Source organism: Ciconia boyciana, chromosome 4 (assembly GCF_034638445.1).
Source record: "Ciconia boyciana chromosome 4, ASM3463844v1, whole genome shotgun sequence".
Taxonomy (NCBI): domain Eukaryota; kingdom Metazoa; phylum Chordata; class Aves; order Ciconiiformes; family Ciconiidae; genus Ciconia; species Ciconia boyciana.
The window spans coordinates 2,587,919-2,611,470 of NC_132937.1; positions in this window are offsets into that span (position 1 = coordinate 2,587,919).

Genomic DNA, 23,552 nt, shown 5'->3' on the forward strand with positions numbered 1-23,552 from the left:
GGCTGCAGTGTGGATATCTGCTCTAGGGTGGTCCTCTCCATGAGCTTCAGGGAATACCTGCTCCACTGTGGTCCTCTCCATGGGCTGCAGGGGAGTATCTGCTCCAGTGCCTGGAGCACCTCCTCCCCATCCTTCTCTGACCTTGGAGTTTGCGCTGCTGTTTCTCACACTTTTTTTTTCCTCACTCTTCACTGACTACACAGCATTTTGCCCTTTCTTAAATATGTTTTCACAGAGGTGCCACCAGCTTCACTGATTGGCTCAGCTTTGGCCAGCAGTGGGTGCATTGTGGATCTGGCTGGAACTGGCTGTGTCAGGCACAGGGCAGCCCCAGCCTCTTCTCACAGAGGCCACCCCTGCAGCGCCCCCCCCACTTCACCATGTAAACCCAATACACCTGTACTGAAGAAAGCCTATGCTTGATACTAATAAGTTCAGGCTTTATAGCTCTCTTTCTTCTAACCTCTCTTTTCTTAGTAACATAATTGAGGAATATATAGCTATCTAATCTGGATAGGTTTTATACTTTTTCCATCGCTATAGTGTTTGAACATTTAGTACTGTCTTGAGAACTATAATGGTATCTATCTTCATCTGGGATTATGGGATTCCTGGTTTAGACAAGAATATGCTTCAGAATTCACCTTCAAACTGAATTCAGATTCTAGCCAGAAATTCTAGCTCTGATTACCTCCAAAGTCACCTTATAATTAGCAAAATGCAGAGAAGATGCAACACAAGTGCAACTATGGAGATCCAATATAACAGTAGAACACAGAGGAAAAGGACTTCTGCTGTGGAAAGTTGTTATGGAAATTACGCATGCCAGCCACCATAACAGGGTTCGACTCTAGATTTCGGCTGAATCGATAAGCCGAAAGATCATAGAATCATAGAATCACAGAAACCTTTGGATTGGAAGGGACCTTTACAGGTCATCTAGTCCAACCCCCCTGCAAGAGCAGGGACATCTTCAACTAGATCAGGTTGCTCAGAGCCCCATCCAACGTGATATTGAATGTTTCCAGGGATGGGGCCTCCACTACCTCTCCGGGCATCCTGTTCCAGTGCCTCACCACCCTCACTGTAAAAAATGTCTTTCTTAAATCCACTCTAAATCTGCCCTCCCTTAGTTTAAAACCATTGCCCCTTGTCCTGTCACAACAGGCCTTGCTAAAAAGTCTGTCCCCTTCTTTCCTATAGGCCCCCTTTAAATACTGGAAGGCTGCTATAAGGTCTCCCCACAGCCTTCTCTTCTCCAGGCTGAACAACCTCAACTCTCTCAGCCTGTCCTCGTAGGAGAGGTGCTCCAGCCCTCGGATCATTTTCGTGGCCCTCCTCTGGACCCGCTCCAACAGGTCCATGTCCTTCTTGTGCTGAGGAATCCAGAGCTGGACGCAGTACTCCAGGTGAGGTCTCACCAGAGCAGAGTAGAGGGGCAGAATCACCTCCCTCTATGGGAGATGGCCACGCTTCTTTTGATGCAGCCCAGGATGCAGTTGGCCTTCTGGGCTGCAAGTGCACATTGTCGGCTCATGTCCAGCTTTTCATCCACTAGTACCCCCAAGTCCTTTTCCACAGGTCTGCTTTCGATCACATCATCCCCCAGCCTGTAATGATATCGGGGGTTGCCCTGACCCAGGTGTAGGACCCTGCACTTGGCCTTGTTGAACCTCATGAGGTTCACCTGGGCCCACTTCTCCAGCTTGTCCAGGTCCCTCTGGATGACATCCCATCCTTCTGGCATGTTAACTGCACCACTCATCTTGGTGTTTTCTGCAAACTTTCTGAGGGTGCACTCGATCTTGCTGTCAATGTCATTGATGAAAATATTGAACAGCACTGGTCCCAGTACAGACCCCTGAGGGACACCACTCATCACTGATCTCCATCTGGACATTGAGCCGTTGACCACTACCCTCTGGATGCGACCATCCAACCAATTCCTTATCCACTGAACAGTCCCCCCATCAAATCCCTCTCTCTCCAATTTAGAGAGAAGGATGTTGTGGGGAACTATGTCAAAGGCTTTGCAGAAGTCCAGATAGATGACATCCATTGCTTTTCCCTTGTCCACTGATGTGGTAACTCCATCATAGAAGGCCACTAGGTTGGTCAGGCAGGACTTGCCCTTGGGAAATCCATGCTGGCTGTCTCGAATCACCTCCCTGTCCTCCATGTGCTCTAGCATAGCTTCTAGGAGGATCTGTTCCATGATCTTCCCAGGCGCAGAGGTGAGGCTGACAGGTCAGTAGTTCCCAGGGTCCTCCTTATTACCCTTTTTAAAAGTGGGCGTGATGTTTCCCTTTTTCCAGTCACCACGGACTTCACCTGACTGCCATGACTTTTCAAATATCATGGAGAGTGGCTTGGCAGCTGCATCAGCCCATTCCCTCAGGACTCTGGGATGCATCTCATCAGGTCCCATAGACTTATACATGTTCAGGTTCCTCAGGTGGTCACGAACCTGATCTTCCCTTACAGTGTGATGGGCTTTACCCCCCTGGTCCCCAACATGTTGTCCATTGATTCGGGAGGGGTGAGGAGAGCAGTTGCCAGAGATAGGTTCCTCTATAAAAGTACTTTTTATTAGTAGTGCTACAGCTCAAGCTGGGTGCCTCTGAAGAGGGACCCCGAACAAAGAAATCCCTGGGCAATTGTACCCTTACAATCTAAGTTCCCCATCCCTCACGCGACAGTTCAGACCAATAGTAATATTAAGGTCTGGGGTCTTCCCGTTCTTCATTGGGTCCCTTCATTATCTCTAGGTGGGCCATTTCTTTTCTTATCTCTAAGTTTGCAGCTTCTGCTGAGATTGTAGCTTCCTTATCTTCCGGCTTGAACTGGCTCTGGGGCCTTCTTTTACTTAACTAGGTAAAAGTTCAACATATGTAGGTGAAAATTCTCAGCCTGCGGCCTAAAGCTTCAGCAAATTTAGCTACTAATGCTAAGCAAGTTATGCTAAGCAAGTTCTATATAAGTAGTATACCAAATCGCACAACAAAGTGAAGCACATCTTGGTCATTGTTTGATGACAGATGCCAAGCTAAAGGCCATATAGCACCCAAGATAGATGCTTATACAGGAGGAACAATCCAAGTAGGATGCTTATTCTGTCTAAAGCAGAGAGATTCAACCAACAGACAGTGTGTTCGGATCATGGAAAGATCAGGAGAAAAGTGGTTTGTTTCAATGGTAATCTACTGCACAGAGATTCTGCTTTTCCATCATCTTCTACTTTTGTCATTGTACCTTACAGAAAAAAAGGCATGGTCTGACTGTGCCCATATTAGAATGACAATGATTAATTGCCAATTCTTCATCCTCTCTTGGAGGGTATTTAGGGTAGACAACTGGTAAAACTGAAAGAACTACATGCCTCTAATGTTTAAATACCATTTTGTTCCTTCTGTACTGAAGATTCTTTTCAAGTATAATATATCATTCAGCGAATCATTTAACTTCTTGTAAGTATCTCTGGCCTGTACACAATTTTCCAAAATTAGGTGTAACTAGCTGGCTCACTTTAACTTTCCCCCAGACCCTTAAGGAATTGGCATTGCTCTTCAGGTACCCACAGAATGTGTATGGTCTTCAAAACAATGAATTCCAGCTTCACTATATTTGAATGAAAGCCAATTATTTATTTTTACCTAAACCTCAGAAAATGTCAAAAAGCGTAAAGCGTAGTGACAGTCAGAATTAGAGCACTTGTTGCACTATTTATAGACATTAAGATATGTCACAGCAATAGTCCTTCATAAAAAAGTCCAAGAAACTTGTATTTTCAAAGGTCTTCAAATGGATATTTATATAATAATCATTGTGAAGGAGTAGGTGTGTTCTGCCAGGCAAACCTAAGTCACTTGTTTCTGCAATTGGCAACACCTTTTTACAAAATGTTATAGGAATTCCTACAAAGTTGTTGCTATTAGCGAAGAAAAAAAATCTGCATTTTAAGAAGTATTTATTCATTCACATACTAGACTCCAAAGTTTTAAATGGCTGTGCATATGCTTCCATTGTTCCCAAAGTTGCTGCATGTTTATTGAATTTGTCCTCCGCATTAGTTACAGATGGTCAAATCTGATTTTTTGCAACTAAAAGGATAACAATCAATTTTCTTTAAGTAGCCCCCTGAGCTGTATGGTCCAGACTTCCAGGGAATACAAATCTATGTTTAGGAGCTATCCTACCAAGTCTCTTCTTTAAATTCTGGCAGCAATGTAAAGGCAATATTCAAGACACATGGACTTAAAGAAGGTTACACCAAAGCCTTTGAATGACAGGGATGTTGATTCAGAGAGGTAAGATGAATAGCCATTCATGTCTGCTGATAATCCACTAGATTTCCAAACAAGTTCACAGATATTAATTTTCATAGAGAAAAGCCACAGACTAAAAAACTGGGCCCTCTCTAGAAGCAGGATGGTATCAAATAATCGAAAGGCATGAGACATGGTTTCTGTGCATGCACAGCAAGATGGAAGGATCAGACTTCCAGCACACATACAGCACAATTTTCCATTCCTTTGTGAAGGTATTTTACCACACCATCCAGGCAGCACAGGGAACATCTGCAGGTTTTCAGAGCAACTTTGTAGGGAATGTGCAATAAGTCCAACGTGCCTGGCATTGGGCTTTCCACACTGGCCATCAGGCCCTCTGTGAACTGGGACCTAGAGCTGCAAGGGCTTCTGTTCTGATATAGAACTGAATGCTAGTAGTAATAGCGAGAAGCACTTAGATTTATTATCATTGTTGATTGTTTTGGTCAATTATTATTCAGTTGTGAAAACAAGACAAAGCAATCACCTTTTTAGTTTTGAAATATATGTGGTGATGATAGGCATACATAAGTTTTGCTAACAAAGTTAATTTCCTCTTTCTTCTTTTAGTGCTCCAGAGTTGTCCTACAAAAGGTCCAATGGGCAGATAGTGCACTGAAGAGGGAGATGGTCTTATTAAATGGGTGTTTTAATATTTGTTCTTCTTTCCAGACTTTTGTCAAACAACTCCAAATCAAAATAACATTATTTCATTAAAATGTCTTGTATATCATGCTATATAATTAGTCCTACTGTATTTCCTTTATCATCATGGAATATATGTCAATTACTATTTGCAGGTTTGGAGGTGTGCATATTTGTTACACCATCTTTCCTGAAAGGCTTGAAATAAAAGTGTTTTCATTTAGTTTATTAACTTTACATAAATGGCAACATAACTATCATTGATTTGCTGCCACTACCTTGGAAATATTTAAACACTATTATAACTTAGCTCAACATTTCAGTTTTATCTCTCAAATGAATGCTTCTAGGCTCAATTTATGCTCTGTCAACATATAATGATCATAGATGTGAGCTGGCTCATAATCTGGAGGTACTAGGTTACAATGCGTTGCCACATAAATTGTGTTATATTGCATTTTCTGTACTTGATTTAAGACATTTGACAATCACAGCAAATGTTTGTCTGTCTTCCTGTATCATAAAAAATTCAAAACCATAAACAACCAATAGGGGGAATTCATACAGTTCTTGGATCTCACTATAAAAATAAAAAAAGAAACAACAACCTTATATTTAAAAGGGTTCTTTTATTAATATTTTTTTCTCACAGAATGCCCAGGAGTGCTGGAAAACTCAATCAGTGGTTAGTCATCGAACAGACCTGTCTTGCCTGTGGTTCATTTTGTTTATTGCATCATATATCTTTTATGATCACTGGGACGGTAGCCTGAAAGAACATTTTCTTTAACAAGATCCTTGTTTCCTCTGACATAGTTTACTGCATCTGAAACATTACTCTTTGAAACCATGGTAGATTTTCAATTGAGCAAAGCTCTGTAACAGAATACAGCAGGATACACAGAATACCTGTGTTCATTCAGGATCCCAAATAAAACATATCCTGGTTCATGTAACACTAATCACTTTGCCAGTGTTCACCTGAGGTCATTGCCACATTCCTAGCAGTATTAAGCCAAGTCAAGATTAATCATGTACGTTAAACCCTGCAAGGACAGCATGTGAAACGGATCTGAAATTAGACATTCGGTGAAGGACTGAGAGCACTGTAACAAAATATGTTAGTAGTGCTGTAGCAAGCTTTCAGAATGATATGGGATTTTTCCTACTATGTTGGTGTCATCTCATATAGATTTAAAGCTTTGTTGATGTCTTCTTTATTTAACCCATTTTTTAGAAGTTTTAAATAAATCCACTAAAATCCTCTCTGAATTGTAAGAAGGATTTTTCACCTATACTTATTCATATATTTTTAAAATGCATTAATACATTCTTATGTAACTCAAATTAGGCTTCTGGGATTTTTAAAAAACAGGTAATAGAACCCTGCAATATTTTAAGACAGCAAAGTGTCCTGGTTTCAGCTGAGATAGATAGAGTTAATTTTCTTTATAGTGGCTGGTATGGAGCTATGTTTTGGATTTGTGCTGAAAACAGTGTTGATAACACACCGATGTTTTAGTTGTTGCTGCACTAGTCAAGGACTTTTCAGCTTCCCATGCTCTGCCAGGTGCAGAAGAAGCTGGGAGGGGACACAGCCAGGATAGTTGATCCAAACTGACCAAAGGGCTATTCCATACCATATGACGTCATGCTCAGTATATAAAGCTGGGGAAGAAGAAGGAAGGGGGGACATTCGGAGTGATGGCATTTGTCTTCCCAAGTAACCACTACGCGTGAGGGAGCCCTGCTTTCCTGGAGGTGGCTGAACACCTGCCTGCCCATGGGAAGTAGTGAAGGAATTCCTTGCTTTGCTTTGCTTGCGTGCGCGGCTTTTGCTTTACCTATTAAACTGTCTTTATCTCAACCCTCGAGTTTTCTCACTTTTACTCTTCTGATTCTCTCCCCTATCCCACTGTGGGGGAAGTGAGCGAGTGGCTGTGTGGTGCTTAGTTGCCGACTGGGGCTAAACCACAACACAAAGTTAATAATCAAAGGCTATTTAAAATCAGTTACCACTTATACACTTTCTATTCTTTCTGTATGTGCACATACATTAGTACCATAAAGTTTCATATTTCACACTGAAATTATTTAAAGTGGCTGCATGCTGCAAGTATAAAATATGCATTTTAAACTAGGCCTTAATGTTCTACATGGTAGACTGTAACAATTCCTCTGTTCATTCTTGTAAGCTTCCATTAAACTTTTGTTTATTTTTGTGTGTTACACTGTCATAAAAGTCTATATAGCAAACTGAAAGCTATACTCATGTCTGAGTCAAAGGTTTGTAGTTCAAGTTCTACAGCAACATTTCACCGAACTGCTAAGTTAAGAGATGGGAAAGACTTACTAGGTCATTCAGTCCATTCCAATGCCAAAATGGAATCATTCCCCATAGCATATGGGGAAGCAAGGACAGGCGACATGGGAGGACTACAGAGGACTACAGAGATGCTGTTCGCCACTGCAGGGAGAAAATTCATGCGGCCAAAGCTCGATTAGAGTTCAAGCTGGACAGCACTGTGAAGGACAACAAAAAGGGCTTTTCAAAATCTATTAACAGCAAAAGGAGGACCAGAGATAACATTGGTCCGTTACTTGATGAGGTCGGTCACCTCACAAATGGGGATGTAGACAAAGCAGAGACGTTTAATGCCTTCTTTGCCTCTGTCTTCAACACCGATGATGGGCCCTGGGACCCCCAGAGCCCTGTGTTGGAACACCATGACTGGGGGAATGATAAACTCCCAGCCGACTCTGAACTTGTTCGAGACTTGCTGCTCCAGCTGGATGCATATAAGTCTATGGGGCCTGATGGGATTCATCCCAGGGTACTAAAAGAGCTGGCTGATGTCATCATGGGACCCCTCTCCATTATTTTTCAATGGTCTTGGGAGTCTGGAGAGGTCCCAGTTGACTGGAAGCTGGCAAATGTCCCAATTTTCAAGAAGGGTAAGAAGGAAGACCCTGGTAATTACAGGCCTGTCAGTCTCACTTCAGTGCCTGGTAGAATTATGGAGAAGGTTATTCTGGGAGTTATTGAAAAACACTTGACAGACAATGCAGTCATTGGTCATAGCCAACACGGGTTCACGAGGGGAAAGTCCTGCTTAACCAACTTAATTTCCTTTTATGACAAGGTCACCCATCTAGTTGACCAAGGGAAGCCAGTAGATGTGGGGTTTTTTTATTTTAGCAAAGCTTTTGATACTGTCTCTCACAGTATCCTTCTGGACAAAATGTCCAGCATACAGCTAGACAAAGCCCATAATATGTTGGGTGACCAATTGGCTGACAGATTGGGCTCAAAGAGTTTTAGTAAATGGGGTTACATCAGGCTGGCGGCAAGTCACCAGTGGGGTTCCCCAGGGCTCAGTTTTAGGGCCAGTGTTCTTTAATGTTTTTATAAATGATCTGGATGCAGGAGTCAAATGTACATTCAGTAAGTTTGCCGATGATATTAAATTAGGAGGAGCTGCAGACTCCCTCGAGGGTAGAGAGGCCTTACAGAGAGATCTGGATAGACTAGAGAGCTGGGCAAACACCAACCATATGAAATTTAACAAGAGCAAGTGCCGGATTCTCCATCTGGGATGGGGTAATCCTGGTTATACGTACAAATTGGGGGATGAGGTTCTGGAGAGCAGCCCTGTGGAAAGAGATCTGGGGGTTTGGGTTGATGGTAATTTGAATATGAGTCAACAGTGTGCCCTGGCAGCCAAAAGGGCCAACCGTGTCCTAGGGTGCATCAAGCACAGCATAGCTAGCCAGTCGAAGGAGGTGATTGTCTCACTCTACACTACACTGGTGCGGCCCCACCTTGAGTACTGTGTGGTTTTGGGTGCCTTAATATAAGAAGGACGTCAAACTATTAGAGTGTGTCCAGAGGAGGGCGACCAAGATGGTGAAAGGTCTCGAGGGCAAGACTTATGAGGAGCGGCTGAGGACACTTGGCTTGTTCAGCTTGGAGAAGAGAAGGCTGAGGGGTGACCTCATTGCAGTCTACAACTTCCTCATGAGGGGCAGGGGAGGGGGAGGTGCTGATCTCCTCTCTCTGGTGATCAGCGATAGGACATGAGGAAATGGCATGAAGCTGCCTCAGGGGAAGTTCAGATTGGACATTAGGAAAAGGTTCTTCACTGAGAGGGTGGTTGGTCACTGGAACAGGCTCCCCAGGGAAGTGGTCACGGCACCAAGCCTGTCAGAGTTCAAGGAGTGTCTGGATGACACTCTTAGTCATATGGTTTAGTTTTAGGTAGCCCTGCGAGGAGCAGGGAGTTGGACTCGATGATCCTTATGGGTCCCTTCCAACTTGAGATATTCTATTCTATTCTATTCTATTCTATTCTATTCTATTCTATTCTATATATTTTTAGTGCTTTTTCCAGCCTAGTTTTAACAGTCCAAGCAATGGGATTTAACAACTTCCTTTGGGACATCATTTATTTCACTGATTAGCACATTTTACTGTAAGGAATCTTATTTTTAATATTAAACTGTCTTTTTTTTTCTTCTTTTTATTTTTATCTCCCTTGCTCTTAGAAAGACAGGTTCTGTCCTGTCTACCTTTTGCACTCTCTCCATATCCCCAAACACACAGTGTCTTTCATAAGTCATTCCCTGTAGTTGCCAGGTCATTTTTGTTTTGCTCTTCTATAAACACCTCAGTGGTACTTTGTTTCCATACATAACATATATTTGTGTGCTGAACCATCAAAGAGACTGACCTTTAGATTAGATAGCAAACTGAGAGTCCTTGTAAATATGCAGTTGAATGTAAAAGAGTCTGTGGACTGTTCTAAAGAAGAAGAAAACATTGTTAGTGTTGCCTTTCAAAAAAAAAAAAAAGTAGTAACTAACATAAGTATTTGCCAAGCGTATAATGACTTGTCTGTATGTTTGCATCACCAGTTCCCACAGTCCAGTCTATGGATCACTGGTAATCTGCAAAGCCATAATAAATGATCCACAGCTAATCTGCAGAGCCAGTAATGTTTGCACACATCAATTAAAAGTTTGATCATAAGACTGCAGGGTAGGCTGTGATAAATTTTGAGGCTTGTAATGATCTGCTAATCAAAAAATTTTGGGTAAATATGATAGTTTCCGATGTACTACTTTCAAGTCTGCTGTGAGAAACCTTGTATTTGCAAAATGTTATATACAAGAGAACTGCCATTCTCAGTTTACTAATTAATATGGCAAATAAATCCTCAAGAGAAATAGATTTTTGTCCTCTCTTTAGTGTAAAGTTAAAGAAAAAAAAAGAATGCTGATTTAATCACTGCAGACATACTATGTTCAATATTGACACTGTCAGCACATACACGTATCTCTGCTCCTGCAACATGAAATCCAGGAACAAAGGGTGCAATTGGAAGAGATCTCCTGAGGAAAGGTAATTAAGACCCAGCTGCAAATGATAGTAAGACTACATGGCATTTTCAAACATTAAAATCAGTGGTGTTAAATTTATTAAAGTTGGTTCTTTCATTGGGATATGGGCATCAATAAGAATTGAAAAGAAGCCCTTCCAAAAGTTGTCCACTAAGAAATATTTACTTAGATCTGTGCTTTCCCCTGAAAATTGCCTGTGGACACAGGTGCCTTAGGCTTGCAGAGAATATTAAACATCCATGGGACCTAATCACTTTCCCCGCTGAGGACAGAAGTTGGGCTTGGCGTGGCGCAGTGTTGGCCAGGCATCGCACCGCACCTGGGGGCTGAGGCTCAGGCTCAGCCAATGAGAGGGTGGGAAAGCTCATTTCCTCAGTGTTGAGTAGGGAAGAGGGAGGTGTGCTGTGTCGGGCAGACCGAGAGAATACCTTTTTGTTGCTCTGTTTCTTGCTAAACGTTTTCTAAGTGATGGTGCTGATTTATCTTGTTGCTAGGTTGTTCTGGGAGAAGGAAAAAGGAGCATTTTCTCATAACAAATGTGTCCAAGAGTGTAAGGTAAGTCTTGCATTCCTTTTGCTAAAAATAGATGTTTGCTGGTTATTTTTCTTAGTCTATATGGTGCATATGTCTGATAAGATTTAAAAAAAATAGGACTAAGGTTTTCTTTGAGATTAATGCATTTGTAGACTGATAATAATTAAAGAGAGACTTTCTATTTTAGACAAACATCATTGATTTATTGGTCTTCTGTCTGTCTTATAAAGTATACACAAATACAAAGCTGTAATTTAATTTTGTGAGCAGGCAGAAATTAATGACAGTAAAAAAAAAATCACTAAATCATACAGTGGGCATTGGCTTCTTTATGAAATAAGGATATTTCTACACTGACAAGATTGTATGAGTTAAGTGGTCTTTTTGCAACCCCTCATGGTAGGTAACTGCTGCAGAGGTACCCACAGGCCTGCAAGTGGGCTTGTAGTAATTTCTGTCTCAGAAATAGATAAAACCCTTCTTCAATAATCGTGCAGTATGTTGGACAGCCTCCTTCCCTGTGTAGTTATATACAAAAATGAGGAGGGAGAGAGGGAAGTGGCAAGGCTCTCCGAGTACTATGATCTAAGGAGGTTTGTGAGGATATTTTACCTAGCAGTTGGCAGCTGTGGTTGCAGAAACAACTCTTCCACTGACCATTGCTTTGAGAAATTAAAATGATGGTGTAATACAGATAAAGCAGAGACATTTTTGCTATCTCTTCTACTGAGTTCCTTGGCTAGTTAATAGACCAGCTATTCAGGAGTAATTTTCTTTGGGATTAAATTATGTGCTGATGGTAGTAGATCACTTCGCATAATAACACTTCTCCCACCCAATGCTAAATACAGTGTCTGCTGCTCACTGTATAATGACATGAAAAAGACACTAATTTTGCAGACAAGAAGCAGCCCAAAGTGAAATGTATCTAAACAGAGCTCGACTTTGAGAAATCAGGGCTATTACCTACATTTGAAAAATGCATAATGTAAAGAAACAGCAACAGTGATCTGCAAGTAGGCTTGGTGCTGCTGATCTTAAAATATTTGCTAACCACCAAGTGAAATAACATAAAAGTTACCCTAGAGAGACTGTGATTTTCAGTAGCTTGTAATGTTACGTATGCTTCCAAGTGCCAGACACAAGCAAGCCATCCCAGGTACCACTGGCAATGTTTATAATCATCTTGACTGCCACACTGGCTGGAAAGTGTGCACTTAGTAAGTATTTTTTGTTATTGTCCCAGCTCTGTGTGTAATGGGAGGGCCCTGGGCAGGACCCCACACTGACACAGCAGACCCTGTTCGCACAGTGACTGCAGCCCCCAAGCCCCATTCAGCAGACCTGCAGCTCACCCCTAGGGACAACTTCACCAAGACTTTCACATGGGCTGGGCTGTTGTGCTGGTTTTGGCTGGGATAGAGTTAATTTTCTTCATAGTAGCTAGTATGGGGCTATGTTTTGGATTTGTGCTGAAAACAGTGTTGATAATACAGGGATGTTTTAGTTACTGCTGCACAGTGCTTACACAGAGTCAAGGCCTTTTCTGCTTCTCACACCCCTCCATCAGTGAGTAGGCTGGGGGTGCACAAGAAGTTGGGAGGGGACACAGCTGGGACAGCTGACCCAAAATGACCAAAGGGCTATTCCATACCATATGATGTCATGCTCAGTATATAAAGCTGGGTGAAGAAGAAGGAAGGGGGGGGACATTCGGAGTGATGGCGTTTGTCTTCCCGAGTAACCATTATGCGTGAGGGAGCCCTGCTTTCCTGGAGATGGCTGAACACCTGCCTGTCAATGGGAAGTAGTGAAGGAATTCCTTGCTTTGCTTGCGCGCGCGCGGCTTTTGCTTTCCCTATTAAACTGTCCTTATCTCAACCCATGAGTGTTCTCACTTTTACTCTTCTGATTCTCTTCCCCATCCCACCACGAGGGTGGGGGGGGGAGTGAGTGAGCGGCTGTGTGGTGCTTAGTTGCTGTCTGGGGCTAAACCACGACAGTTCTTTTTGGCGCCCAATGTGGGGCACGAAGGGTTTGAGATAACAGCAGATTTGATTGGAATGTGCTAGATGATAGAATTTATAGCTGTTATTGCTGTTTAGCTATTAATCAGCAGGCTTCTGTGCTTGTCATAAGGCTTGCTTTCCTTCCTGTATATTAGAGTCTAGGGCTCGTTACTGGCTGCTTTTTGCTTTCGCTGCTTGCCGTGCTGCTTATCACCTTATTCTGCTGTGCCTGGGAACATTCTGATAACAGCAATGGCCATGCGCCTGGACTGGCAGATGGCCAGGACATTGCTGCTGTTTCTGTGCTCTGCTTTAATTGGTGATGTTTTGCCTGTGAGGTTTGTTATTAAAACAGTGATCTTGGATTTATTTTGGTATTATCTAAGTGCTGTACCTTCACTGCTTTCTTCTACAATGCTTCCTCCTTCATTGCAATAACTTTTCAGTATCTTGAACATCCTTGGGTAGTTAAGATACTTCTATTGGTATTGCTTGGGAATATTGTTTTGATCTTGTCCAAGATTAGTAAGCAATTTAAGAATATCATCCAGAGATCTGCCCCAAGGCCAGATAGTTATGAGCGGCAGGGTGTGTGGGATAGCATGGGCAAATGCCTAAGTTATTGGGCACCTCCAGTGTTTTGGAACTTCACCCCTGAACAAGTGCAGAATCCTGAAAAATTAGTACAATATTTGGAGAACGTATGTCGTCACCCTGCCAATTCTAGGGAGACACAAATCACTGCAGTGTGCTGGGGTCTGGCAACCCTGAGGAGTTGCAATGTGATGGGGCCCTGAGCAACGACAAGCCTTTGAACAAATTAAACAGGAGATAGTTCATGCAGTAGCCCTTGGGCCAGTCCGGGCAGGGCAGGATGTAAAAAATGTGCTCTACACTGCAGCCGGGGAGAATGGCCCTACCTGGAGCCTCTGGCAGAAAGCACCAGGGGAGACTCGAGGTCGACCCCTAGGGTTTTGGAGTCGGGGATACAGAGGATCTGAGGCCTGCTATACTCCAACTGAAAAAGAGATATTGGCAGCATATGAAGGGGTTCGAGCTGCTTCGGAAGTGGTTGTCACTGAAGCACAACTCCTCTTGGCACCTCGACTGCCGGTGCTGGGCTGGATGTTCAAGGGGAGGGTCCCCTCTACACATCACGCAACTGATGCTACGTGGAGTAAGTGGGTCGCACTGATCACACAATGGGCTCGGATAGGAAACCCCAATCGCCCAGGAATCTTGGAAGTAATTATGGACTGGCCAGAAGGCAAAGATTTCGGAATATCGCCAGAGGAGGAGGTGACGTGTGCTGAGGAGGCCCCACTGTACAATAAACTACCAGAAAATGAGAAGCAGTATGCCCTGTTCACTGATGGGTCCTGTCATATTGCAGGAAAGCATTAGAGATGGAAAGCTGCTGTATGGAGTCCTATATGACAAGTGGTAGAAACTGCTGAAGGAGAAGGTGAATCAAGCCAATTTGCAGAAGTAAAGGCCATCCAGCTGGCTTTAGACATTGATGAATGAGAAAAGTGGCCAGTGCTCTATCTCTATACTGACTCATGGATGGTGGCAAATGCCCTGTGGGGGTGGTTGCAGCAATGGAAGCAGAACAACTGGAAGCGCAGAGGCAAACCCATCTGGGCTGCAGCATTGTGGCAAGATATTGCTGCCCGGGTAGAGAACCTGGTTGTAAAAGTACGTCACGTAGATGCTCATGTACCCAAGAGTCGGGCCACTGAGGAACATCAAAACAACCAGCAGGTGGATCAGGCTGCTAAGATTGAAGTGGCTCAGGTGGATGTGGACTGGCAACATAAGGGTGAATTATTTATAGCTAGGTGGGCCCATGACCCCTCAGGCCATCAAGGAAGAGATGCCACATATAGATGGGCTTGTGATCGAGGGGTGGACTTGACCATGGACACTATTGCACAGGTTATCCATGAATGTGAAACATGCGCTGCAATCAAACAAGCCAAGCGGTTAAAGCCTCTGTGGTATGGAGGGCGATGACTGAAATAGAAATATGGGGAGGCCTGGCAGATCGATTAGATCCCACTCCCACAAACCCGCCAAGGCAAGCGCCATGTGCTTACAATGGTGGAAGCAACCACCGGATGGCTGGAAACATATCCTGTGCCCCATGCCACTGCCTGGAACACTATCCTGGGCCTTGAAAAGCAAGTCCTGTGGCGACATGGCACCCCAGAAAGAATTGAGTCAGACAATGGGACTCATTTCTGAAACAACCTCATAGACACGTGGGCCAAAGAGCATGGCATTGAGTGGGTATATCACATCCCCTATCATGCACCAGCCTCTGGGAAAATCAAACGATACAATGGACTGTTAAAGACTACAGTGAGAGCACTGGGTGGTGGGGCATTCAAACATTGGGATACGCATTTAGCAAAGGCCACCTGGTTAGTTAACACTAGGGGATCTGTCAGTCAAGCTGTCCCAGCCCAATCAAAACTTTTACGCACTGTAGAAGGGGATAAAGTCCCTGTAGTGCACATAAAAAACATGCTGGGGCAGACAGTCTGGGTTACTCCTGCCTCAGGCAAAGGCAAGCCCATTCATGGGATTGCTTTTGCTCAAGACCTGGGTGTACTTGGTGGGTAATGCGAGAGGATGGGGAAGTCTGATGTGTACCTCAAGGGGATTTGATTTTTGGGTGAGAATAGCCAATGAACTAAATGGTATAATGTCAATTGCTATATAATACTGTGTGTCATCACTTTTTCAATAAGGATCACCCAGACTAATGAAGAACGAACTTCAACGAAAGCAAGCAAAGTGCAGTGGTGATGGAACCAGAACTGGCTTCAGCATGCAACAATCCAACACCACAGACCATCTCTTCTGCCCTGAAGGACTATTATGACGGATGGAGCCCAAAGCCATGGACTAAATGAACTTAATTGTATTAGAAGGGGTAGAACCTGGGCATGACGTAAATGGTATAGAATAAGGGGTGGATACTGTCCTGGTTTTGGCTGGGATAGAGTTGATTTCCTTCCTAGTGGCTCGTGTAGTGCTGTGTTTTGGGTTTTAGTATGAGAATAATATTGACAACACGCTGATGTTTTGGCTGTCGCTAAGCAGTGTTTACACTGGTCAAGGACTTTTTTCAGCTCCCCATGCTCTGCCAGGTGCCCAAGAAGCTGGGAGGGGACACAGCCAGGATTGTTGATCCAAACTGACCAAAGGGCTATTCCATACCATATGACATCATGCTCAGTATATAAAGCTGGGGAAGAAGAAGGAAGGGGGGGACATTCGGAGTGATGGCGTTTGTCTTCCCAAGCAACCATTATGTGTGAGGGAGCCCTCCTTTCCTGGAGGTGGCTGAACACCTGCCTGCCCATGGGAAGTAGTGAATGAATTCCTTGTTTTGCTTTGCTCGCGCGTGCGGCTTTTGCTTTCCCTATTAAACTGTCCTTATCTCAACCCTCGAGTGTTCTCACTTTTACTCTTCCGATTCTCTTCCCTGTCCCACCACGAGGGTGGGGGGGCGAGTGAGTGAGCGGCTGCGTGGTGCTTAATTGCTGGCTGGAGTTAAACCATGACAGTCCTTTTTGGTGCCCAATGTGGGGCTCGAAGGGTTTGATATAAGGACAGGTTTGATTGGAATGTGCTAGACTGAATTTATAGCTGTTATTGCTGTTTAGCTATTAATTGGCAGGCTTCTGTGCTTGCCATGGGGCTTGCTTGCCTTACTGTATATTAGAGTCTAGGGCTCATTAGTGGTTGCTTTTTGCTTTAGCTGCTTGCCATGCTGCTGTACTGCTGATCATCTTATTTTGCTGTGCCTGGAAACATTGTGATAACAGCAATGGCCATGCACCTGGGCTGGCAGATGGCCAGGGCATCGCTGCTGTTTCTGTGCTGCTGCACTGGACAGGCTGGAACTCCAGTGTGAACTTGAGTTGAAGGGGCTGTGACCTGTGGATGAGTCTACATGGGAGCAGGACACCCTGAAGTGTCTGCGGCCATGGATAAGCCCATGTGAGAGCAGGTACATATTGAAGTTTCTGTGGCTGTGGTTATGTCTGTGCCGTGGCAGGTATACCTCTGAAGGGATTGTGGCCCAAGGATAAGTCCATGCTGGAGAAGGTACACCTTGAAGCATCAGTGGCTGTGCATGAGGTCATGCTGGAGCACCTCAAAGCGTGTGGCCATGGATAAGCCCACGACAGAGCACGTACAGCCCTGGAGGGACTGCAGCCATGGGTAAGGCCATGTTGGAGCAGGTTTACTTCTGAAGGCGTTGTGGCCCATGGAGAAGGCCATGCTGGAGCAGGTGCACCTCAAAGCGACTGTGGCTGTGGATAAGTCTATGCCGCAGCAGGTATACCCCTGGAGAGACTGTGGCTCATAGATAAGGCTCCACTTGGAGCAAGTACTCCCCTAAGGGACTGCGGTCTGTGGATAAGTCCAAGTCAGAACAGGGGCAAGGGGAGGAGTTCATTGCAATGTTAAACCCTATGGTCTGGTCCAAAGGGACCAGGGGTGGAAATTGTAATGGAAATACCTTTAAATTGTTGTAACCCAGGATTTGATTTGCATGTTATAAGAATTACTACAGCTGGAACCACCTGAACAAATGGAGGAGAAGCCTTACAAGAAGCAGTGCAAGTGCAGCAGTGACCTGACCTGAGCTGGCTTTGGTGCCCGGTATCTCCAAGCAACACCCCACCTCTCCTGTCCTGAGTGACCACCATAACAGATGGAGCCCAAAGTCATGGACTAAATTAACTCAGTGGACACTTCTGGACATTTTACAGGGGTGGTCCATAGACTAAGGGAATGATATCTGTGTATTATATCAAAGGATGGGAAGGGTGGTGGTGGTTAATGAGGATGTATTGGATAGTGTGGGACCTGAGCATGAATGTAAATGGTATGGAATAAGGGGTGGAGAATGTGCTGGTTTTGGCTGGGATAGAGTTAATTTTCTTTATAGTAGTTAGTATAGTATAGTGTGTGTATATATATACTAGCTAGTATAGCTACTATAGACTTCTCAGAAGAGTCTAGGTGTGGCTCAGTCCAGTCTTAGACTAAGACTTGGTCAACAGTTTATTTCCGGTGTGTATAGCCACTTATCAGAACCAGAGCCCTCTCAGGGCTTTCACTAAGGCGACAGCATTAATTTACAATGTTATAAGTTCAGTCATGTTCAGCATACTGAACTTCACGATTATGGATTCACAAATAATGCGCTTACACCCCCAGTCTAGTCGTGTTGCGTGAACTATCACGGCCACACTTAGAGTCTCGTTGTGTTCAATGAGAACTACCACAGCTAGATTAATGAAGAGTGCAGTTTATTAGAGTAACAGGCACACAGGTTCTTTGGATTACCAGTGATAAATTCACTGTCTGCAAAGCATGTGCAAATACCAAGATTATGAGTAACACCGCTGGCTATGAATGTGTTAAAAGATAATAAAGTGACTCTAGAGAGATTTCTAAGTTTCCTGGGGAGGCACTTGGAATAACCAAGTGTTCCAATCTTACCCGAAGGCGTCCTGATGGGGGGGAAAGAGAGGCTCAGCCTGTCAACTGATCCCAGAGGTCAGTGGTACACGATGGTGTCTTCCCTAACATTCTCTCTCTCTTAAGCCATTTTATACTATCTTTCACCTTTCAGGTGGAGCTTGAGTGACTCTAGTCATACATACCTTTGTTTAGGATTGGTGTAAAGTTTTCTCCCTTCATTTTTAAAGGTATAAGCTAGGAAAATTCAGAGCGCAAGCTCAGTGAGGGGTGGTCGCGCTTTGGAGGCGGGTAGCTTTTGGGATGGAGGTGTGTTTTGGTATTATAATGATGTTATAATGAGCAAAGTTCATCAAAGGACAGCATTTTGTCAAAAACATGACAGGCTGTTGGCCCAGGGTAGCAAATATGCAGCTTATCGGTTCCATGGTACCTTCAAGTTCCTATATTGTCACAGAGCCTGGCCGTGGCGTCTCCACACTGCTCCACCCTCTGAACAGTACTTTCATAGAGTCAGCACACCAAGTTCCCCTGGCGTTACCGATGTCTAAGGTTACAGGCCTAGGGAACTTCCATGGAATGGATTCCTTGCATGTCAGCTGCATTCCACCTGGGGAGCTTCTTCAATGCTGTGCCTTACCTAAAAGTGTAATTTCTAAGTCACCTCAGCAATTATTCCACAGGCAGGAGGGACAACCATTAGTTGGGGTTCACAGGACCATGAGCTGAGGGCTGCCTCTGAAGGGCCCTTTTATTGTGACCCAGCTGCTGCAGCACAGTGAGATACTGCATCAGGGGCAGCTTTTACACCCTGAATTGTGTCACCTCTCATGGTGGCCCTGCAGTGAGCAGGTTTAGGTGTTTTTACTCTTCCACAAATTCTCCACTAATCACCCCTTTGATGGAAAGTGTGTAAGAAAGGGATGCTAATGCCCATAATTTGCTCAGCTGGATGAAATCCAACATATATTTTGTCACACTGTTGTGTGTGTGCAGGACATCGTAAATTTCATGCTTTAACTTCTTGCTGGAAACCATGACTTAGGCAATGTTTGTGTTTGACAAGAAAAGCACCCCCTAATTGATTTTTATATGCAGATTATTTCGGACAAGATTAATGAAAGAAAAATCGCACCCCCCAGGCTCGAAGGCAAGGCAGTTTCTACACGGGCGTCAACAGCCGCAAGTGGTAGGTGCTGGCGCGGGGCAGCAGTAGCCTCCCTGTCCCGGGTGGTAGCGGTGGCTCTCGTCCCCGTCCCCACCCCCACAACTGCACCTGCAGTTTGCAAAGGGTTAAACGCAGTTTGCGGTGGTGTAGCATAATGGCTCCCAACCTAAACAAAAGGAATGATTAAGGGGTATAATATAAGGGGTATATTTTCGAGCTACACAAAGCCCGATAAGGAAGATTTGTGTTACTAATGTCTGTGAAAAGATGTTCGTGTGTTATTATATGGTCGTTTGCATTTACAGTTCAGTGCTTGCAGCAGTAAATCAGCAGCCTGGAAACAAAAGGGTTATTTTCTGCTCCCTCTCCTTCTGAAAATAAATAAAAAAGAAAGAATAAAACCTGACCTGCCCCATTTAAGCCATATTGTAAAAATGAACATGAAATAAAATGTGAGGAGGGGAACAGGGTTTATTTAAGAAATATGGCTGATCTGAATGTACTGCAGCATCTCAGTGTCCCTCAAAGCAGAGATGGCCTTACCCTGAACCCCTCTTCAGCCCCTTCCTTTAGACGGTTTGCTTTTCTCCTGCACTAAGTATGAAAATAATATCACATATATTACTAGCTCTCTCTTGCTGGGTTCAAGCTGTTATAATTTGAATTATGGGGCATTTAAAAATTATGAGTGAGATTCGAAGTTGTATTTTTGAAACCGGCACAGAAAAATCATTCCTCATCGCTTTGAAAACTGCCCTGAAATTAAATTAAAACAAAATGGAGTCTTCCTCCCAACGTGTGAGTCTTGACAGAGCTACTCTCCACCTTGATTTTCTATTTTTTTTCTTCTCTTTTTTTTTTTTTAAGCATAAACATTATATAGGATAATACAGCAATTGAAATGGGAAACATGATTTGTATCTCACTGCAGCAGGAGCCTGCCTACTATAACGCTTGGCGTAAGCTGAGAGTTGCAAAATGCAGAGCTGTGTGCGTATTTCTGCCTCTCACCCCCGCCAGAAGACAGAAATGAGCGGCGGACCAATCAGAGAGCCCGGTTTCATAAAAACTGGTCTCTGATTGGCTGTGTGGAAAAGCGTATTGGGAACAAAGAGAATTATTTTTCAGGTACTGAGCTAGAGCTGGCTTTTACTCCCCTTTCTTCATTCTTGATTGTTCCTGCTCATTGCTGCCATAAGGTAGCTTGTTGTGTAGTGTGTGTATTGTGTGCAGAGTGTACAGGGGGTTTTTGTTTTAAGAAAGGAAGTTTCATGGTATTGGGTACTCTCTTTTTCCAAACACAATAAATCTGTTGAAGACATTAAAATTTTTTTTTCCAAAAAATAAAAAGCGGCTGCAACAAAAAAAACCCCCACTCAATGCAGTTAGAAGGAAAAGGTCAACTCGATCCAATACAGATCGTAAGTACGGTTGCGTGGTGTGTCTATAGCACTTTTTTAAATGCAAAGGGGAGTGTTAAGAGTTTTGGGCGTTGAAACAACTAGGGTTGTTTTTTTTTTTTTTTGGGGGGGGGGGGGGCGCGTTAAAAAAGAAAAACAAATATTCCCACAAGCAGGATGAGTTATTTGAGGGAAATGAGAGGGTGAAAGTACTGTAGGCACAAATCATACTTGGCAGTGCACTCGGGGGTTGTAAAAACATTAGTGCCTTTTTGGGGGTTTTATCTAACTAAAATGGAAAAATAAGTGACACAATTACAGATAAGTCTTCATTACATCACCCCCCCAAGAGCAAGAAACTTGCTAATAGGAGTGATGGGATACAGACAGATCTCGGTGGCAAAGGAGCTGTTTCTTCTGTCACGTTAATGCCAGAAACGTAAGGCTAAAGCCAGGGGGTAGAATTGACTATTTGTTACTGGTGTCTTGAACGTTTCCTCCCAAGTAAGTCCCAAACTGTCGCGTCGTGGTCACGGAGGCTGGCTCGGGGCTATCAAATATCAAATTACTGTCTTGAGGCAAGAGGACACGAAGACCTCGAAATACCTTTCCCCCCGCCATATCTCCTTTCTGAACTATTACAAATTGCAGATAAGTCGAGGAAATGCTTATAAATTGTTTCTCTAAAACATATTTTTTGCCATGGCGCACCCCCCCAAAACAAACAAATAAACACCACCCCAAACCAAAAAACTTCAGGGATCCCCTTTGCTGAGGAAGAAAATACTTCACCTCCGTAACTTGTAGCGGCTGGGGGGAAGGGAAAGGAAGTAGCAGGGAAGTTGTTTGGTTTTTTTTTTTAGACCAGATCAGTATTTATTTGATATGCTTGTCAGCCTTTTTTGTTCTCACGACAACCAATTGAGCCTGTGAGCCTCACGTGATGCGAGAGACCTGAACTGGAACCGCCGCTCCTCAGGGGTTGGCGGTTGCTGGCTCGGACGCTCCTCCCCACTGCCTCGTCACCGGCTATTCATTACGGCTTTTAGTTTCCCGACGCCGGCTAATTAAAAATACTAAGCTAAAGTCCGAAACCGTCTGACTTTTGGGGGGAGGGAAGGAGAGGCGGGGGGGGGGAGCGGATGAGCTGGCGGAGGAAGGGGGGAAGAAATAGACTATAAGGTTTCCAGAGACAATAAGGGGGGGAGCGATCCGTCCCGAAAAAAGGTCGTCTGTTTTCTCTCTTTGGATTCTATAATTACTGAATTACTTACCACATGACTGATTAGCCCAAGCTCCCGATTTTTAAAAAATATTTTTATAGACAGCAATTTGGAACTCTCATCTGTGCGTATGTTTTTTAAAAAACGTTTATGGGGGGGGGAAAGACACACCCCCCACACCCCCCCCCAAATTGTATCCTTGGGAAAATGTACTTCATTTGAGAGCACACTCTCCTTTCTTCATCCCCACAATATGTTTTGATAACCTGTTTATCTGATCAGTGATTTCCCCTCCTCCTCTTCCTCAGCCTCCCCTCCCCCCCGCCTCGTCTTTCCCTCCGTTTCCCCTCAAGTTAGTTCAAAAAAATCAGGATCTGTCAGGACAGACGAAAAAAATGCCACTTCCCAACAGGCGGAATCCAGTCCAGATTTTCAGTCCTTTCTTGTTTTTTTTCCTTCCTCCCTTTCACTAATTTATCCCGAGTTAGCACATTTTGTCTTAACACCCGGACGCCTGTAGGTTTGTTCCATGGATCATTACTTGCTGATCAGGATGACTCTGAGGTCCAGGGCTTTTTTTAAGCAAGGAGGAAAAACTGAAAGAAAAAAGGACTTCTGATCTGTGCCCCAAAGTAGGGGGAGATATGTTATTGACTGATTTATACCGGCTCAGATGTTACTTGCTTTCTACTTCTTGATCACTTGCTCTTTAAGTAAAATGAGGCACAGAGTTGTTGCTGAGACGAGTGGAAACAGCATTTTGATTTGCTGGTTTAATTAAAAAAAAAGGATTAAAGGTAAGCAATATGCCTATATATGTATAAATATTTCGACAGTCGACTATAAAAGGGAGAGATCCCTTTAAAAATCGTTTTAACTAAGCTTTGTCAAACATGCATTCATTTACAGTCATTGAGGCCACCTTGGTGCAGATCACTCTAAATGTATATCTTAATCAGTTTCCTGTAGAGTAAATAATAATACTATATTTAACAGACCTAACAATTGTGTGAACTAGGAATACATTAGAACTGCTTTTAGAACTATTATCTTGATCATAGTTTTAAAAGAAAGAAGACCTTTTTATTTTTTTTTTTAAACCTATGGGGTTTAATATGTTCCAGTAAACATTTGTATTTATAGGTTGTTGGTTTTTAATAGAAGCTGTATTGTGTCAAGGAAAATTAGGTTTCCCGCTTTCCTTAGCGCCGCCCCCCCCCCCCCCCCCCCCGATTAAGTAGAAAGGGTAATAGATAATATAGCAAAGTCAGAAAACTTCAAGGGTCTGGTTTAAAGCCACAAAATCCATGGAATGCACTGAAGACCGAATCTGTCCT